Below are 5,462 nucleotides of genomic sequence, written 5' to 3'. Positions count from 1 at the left end.
TTCAGTTCAGCGATCCCCGCTTACGCAGTGCAGGACCCACTTACGCGATACAGCCTCAGTGGATAACCATCCGCTGAGGCGGATCTCATTTAATGACTCAGTTCCTGTGTCTGCAGGCCAAGTCCCGCATGGGCAGACCCACAGAGGTGGAGACACTCCTGCAGAAGCGGGACAACAGAAAATAAGAAAATCTGGCAAATTTTCACCAAGTCTCACCCAAAATTCCGTCATCCACCCGAGACCTCCCAAATACAAACTGAACATGCAGACACATGTAAAAACGCGCTACGAACTCAATCATGGCCTCAGAATTCCCAACACAGGTCACTTTGACTCGTTCAACCCCTAAGCGGCCAAAACTAAGTTTCTAACCAAGGGTACAAAATGCTCCTGAATGTCTCGCGAACAGAACCAAACATCCCGCCAAGTCATAATCGACCTTTCAGACCTCATGGAATCGACAGAATTCCCAAAAAGATCTGTTTAGTTAAAATTCAACTATTGGTCAAACACTTTTCACTTTAAGGTTCTAACTTCCTCACGTCCTATCAAAACTCGCCCGATGACCGCGAGAACAGTGTCGCCCATCCCGGCGGGTAAAAAGCACTCTAACAGGGCTAGGGGAAGGGTCAAAATGCATGTAACGACCAAACGAGTCGTTGTTGACACCTATTTTTAACCTCCCCTAATTTATTTTAATCATCCAGAGTCCTTGGATATCAAGCAGAGTGAAATGTGTATTTTTCATAAGTCAAAATGATTTTATAAATTTGTTTCGATAATATTTTGTTATTTCATCTGGCAAAATAGCTTCAATAATATTATAAATCATTTAGAAATTAATTTACACATTTTTATAATTAATATGAGGCATTTGCCAAGTTTAATCAAGGGAATAATTTAAAACAACTATTTATTTAATTGTTTAAATTATCAGAAATCAATTAATAAGCATTTCACTCCGTTTAATTCAAGAAATTTGATTAATTAAATGAATTAATCATTTTACCCTCTAAACTCTTAATTGTGCATATTCAAGTCGCATTGGTACAATTTATTAGAATTAATCATAATTAATTAATTGTTTAATTATGGTTAAAATCTTATAAATTGTTCATTGCGTGGCTTTAATTGGAATAGCCAAATCCATTGGTATAAATTAATTAAGTTCATTAGCCTTTAAATGGTATGATTATGTGAATTACGGCCTTAATTGAAATACCAAATTCATGGTTTAAGTTAAACTAAGGTCATTTTTGCAAATTAGCTCTTAGTGTGTCGATTATTTATAACCTGGTCATAATTGACATGTTCAATTAACAGACACTTCGTGCGAGTATTGCCACTTATTAAATATTGAATATATACATAGATATACACCCGTATATACATGTATATGTGTATATTGTGTGTATACATGAATATTAGGTCTCATTCCCTTTTCCTAACTCCATACCCGAAGGCCTAGCGTGCTTTCCCCATTAATATCTAGCTCCTACATATGATTCACTAATAACCGAAAGGTAAACCGTAACCTACCTCGATGCCGAGCGGGTTCCATGAACTATCTAACACGAGCATTAACCTTCCAAAAATTCGAAATCTAGTCAACAACGCATTCTATATTAAAAAAAGAAGGTTGATGATACCCATATTGCTACAATACTATTCGAATCGGAAGCAACCATTTTAAAGAGAAAATCGGGTCCACAAGGGAAAAATAGGAATTTAGAGTAAAATTTGGTAAATCAACACTTAGGGAATCCAATACTATCCCTCAATTACTAATTAACCTCAAATAACCACCAATTGCACTCGTTAGTCAAAAATCCCCAATATTAGGAAGAAACCGCAACTTCTATAACCATAAACCATGAAATTAGAATGATTCAACTTAGTAACTACTTAATCCAAGAATTCATGACTAGGTTAGACAAGATTTACCAATAAGAACCCTATTTCATAGCATAAGATTTCAAGATGATAAACTTAGAGTTTAAAACTTACTTTCCAACTAACCCCTTTAATTCATCACAGATTCTAACTTAGACAATAGATAAACATAAATTAGGGTAAAAGGAATTTACTCAAAGATGATTCAACTCTAAGTTCTCTTCAAATCACCTATAGAACTCTTTAAGTTTCAATTTGGTGAATGGGAGGAGAATGGTTCGAATTGAGAAATTATAAGGGCATCTGTTAGCGGTCCCCGCTTACGCAGTGCAGGACCCACTTATGCGATCTCGCCTAGGCGGATAACCGTTCGCTGAGGCGGATCTCATTTAATGACTCGATTCCCATGTTTGCAAGCCAAGTCCCACATGGGCGGACCCGCAGAGGTGGAGACACTCCCGCAGAAGCGGGACAATAGAAAATAAGAAAATCTGGTGAAATTTCACCAAGTTTCACTCAAAATCTCGACTTCCACCCGAGACCTCCCAAATATAAACCGAACATGCAGACACATGTAAAAACACACTACAAACACAACCGTGGCCTCAAAATTCCCAATGCAGGTCACCTTGACTCGATCAACTCCCAAGAGGCCAAAACCAAGTTTCTAACCAAGGGTACAAAATGCTCCCAAATGCCTCGCGAACCGAACCAAACATTCCACCATTTCATAATCGGCCCTTCAGACCTTATGGAATAGACGAAATTCCCAAAAAAATGCTCTTACCTAAAAGTCAACTATTGGTCAAATATTTTTCACTTTAAGGTTCTAACTTTCTCAAATCCTATCAAAACTCGCCCGATGACCGTGGGAACCGTGTCGCCCATCCCTGCGGGTAAAAGCACTTTAACGGGGCTAGGGGAAGGGTCAAAATGCACGTAACGACCAAATTGGTCGTTACATCAGATACCAATTAAATAATCGTTAGTCCTCAAATGGAGAAGGAAGAAACGAATGGAAGATACCTGAGTCGGTGAAAAGCTGGGGGTATCTCTCACACATGTCTGCCTCGATCTTCCAAGTAGCCTCCTCGCCCTGGACGGTGCTTCCATTGCACCTTGACTGAAGAAATCTCCTTAGACCTCAACTTTCTCACTTGCCTATCCAAAATCGCTATCGGCTCTTCCTCGTAGGACATATTCTGATCGAACAATACCGAATCCCACTAAGTGATATAAGAACCTTCTGCATGGTGCTTTTTCAACATGGAAACATAGAATACCGGATGAAAACCTAAAAAGCCTAGTGGAAAAGCTAACGCATATACCACCTCTCCAACACGACGGAGAATCGCTCGAAGGGACCAATAAACCTAGGGCTCAATTTGCCCTTCTTCCCAAATCGCATCACACCCTTCATAGGTGAAACCTTCAACAGAACCTGCTCGCCAAATATAAACTCTAGATCATGAACCTTCCGGTCCGTATACTCCTTTCGCCTACTCTGAGAAGGTGTAGCATTGTGTTGGTCACGTGCAAACTCGAGTTTCCAATTAGAGGTGGGGGCTGAATTGCAGCTGCATAGCCTGCCCCCGCCGCCTCTTCAATGACCACCACCGGTGGATTTTGGATGGGATTACCAGCCTCGTCCATATTGCCTGCACAACACAACAACAACAAAACGGAAATAAGAAAAGAAATAAAGACTAAAAGTAAAGTTTTACACTAGTTAGTAAATTTCTAGACCGTATTCCCCGGCAACGGCGCCAAAATTTGATACGCCCAAATTACACCTTAAAAATAAGAAGTAAGCGGTCGTTGTCAAATATAGAACCCAACGAGGTTGGAATCGAATCGCACAGAGAATACAGTGAAGAAATATGCTTACCAAGTGTAACGCTCGACTGTTAGTCTATATTTCAAGGGTGAGGGGGATATAATAGTATTTGATTTGATGTTTGTTTACTAATAATTAACTGGTACTGTTGTGAGATGCAAACTATTGGAGAGAGGGACTAAGGTTGCAGTTCCAATAGAAAGTAATGCGAGTGGGTATCAATTTAACCTCTTCAAATGTCTAGATACGGTTAATGAAGGATTGCTTAAGTTTATCAAAAGTCTTTCGACCAAATTAATAAATATCATTACTAAGCTTTCTCAAGCCTTAGAATGTGGACCGAGTAAACACCCAATATGCTACAAGTTAGCCATTCTATCTCTAGCTCAGGCTATTAGATGGGTTTATTGACCCAAATCCTTGCTATCTAACCCTTTTCCTAACTTCCACCTTCTTTCTCAAGCAAAGTGAAAGTAATTAGGCACAAATGATGTTTGCAACCATCAAGAGATGTTAAAGTACGAAGAGTTGATAGAATGCATCATTAACATATAAATGAGGTATGAATATGAAACTCAGTCACATAACTAACACATTTGGTCCCACAACCTTGGCTATTGGGTTTAGCTAAACATTTGCATTAAGTAAGAAACAAAGATAAATAATGTAACCATAATGCTTACAAAGCTTTTTGGGAGAAAAGCCACAAAATAAAGTGCAAGATTCCTCTTTAAAGCTTCAACAACCAATCATAAATCTCCTTCACAAAAAGACAATAATAAGTGCAGAGAATGTCTTTTTCAGAACCCTAGGAGGGTATTTATATCCACCAAAAATATGCACAAAGTTAGACATAAATAACCCTGCAGATGCAACATGCGTCTCGCATGTTGTGTCGCAAGATAAACATGGGAGACGCAAAGCGTGTCAGCAGCCGCATATTGTGCTCTTCACTTCAGGCTTCCCAGATTTCAGACACAGTTTGCTCGATCACTGTTGTATCGCAAGTTGAACATGCCAGTCGCATGTTGGCCTCGCAGATTGCGCAACCTTTCATCTCTCTTCTTCAGTCGCCTGTCATGCTATGCGGTGCAATTGTGGGTCCGCAGGCATGACATGCGATTCGCATATTGTGCAGAGTGTGTCCTTGGCCTATTTTGCCTCATTTTGTTCCGTTCTGCTTTCCCAATATTTTTCCCTACAAAGTGACAAAAACATGCTAAAAGTAAAACCAAGAGTGCTTGAAGAGTCACAAAAGCTTAAGGAACAAGTATCGAATGTGCCGTAATTCCGCGGCTCATCAACACCCCCAACTTAAGCTTTTGCTTGTCCTCAAGCAACTAAAATATAACCGAAACACAAGATAGGTGTTCAAGCATTTCAAATACAACATTGGCTACGATGGTGATAGTGATCAGCTACAAGCATGTATTCGGGACATGATTGCCCCTCATTCTACTTTTTGCAAAACAGTGCACATTTTTAGAAGTTGAGTGATAACCAAACGTTTCACTCAGTGGTGCAATGTATTTCAACTTTAAAGGGGAAGACCTCGAATGCTAAGTCGTGAAGCAATTCTCATCAAGCTTTGTAATCCACATGCCCTCACAAAAGACCAAAGAAAGTCCCGAATACAAATATTCACGACAATAAATGGGACAGACGAAAGAGAAAAAGAACAACTCACTCTCCAAGAATATGTACAAGCACCAAATACAAAGCCGGAAAATTT

The sequence above is a fragment of the Lycium ferocissimum genome, chromosome 8, assembly GCF_029784015.1.
Source record: "Lycium ferocissimum isolate CSIRO_LF1 chromosome 8, AGI_CSIRO_Lferr_CH_V1, whole genome shotgun sequence".
In the NCBI taxonomy this organism is placed as follows: domain Eukaryota; kingdom Viridiplantae; phylum Streptophyta; class Magnoliopsida; order Solanales; family Solanaceae; genus Lycium; species Lycium ferocissimum.
This window is presented reverse-complemented; position numbering follows the sequence as displayed.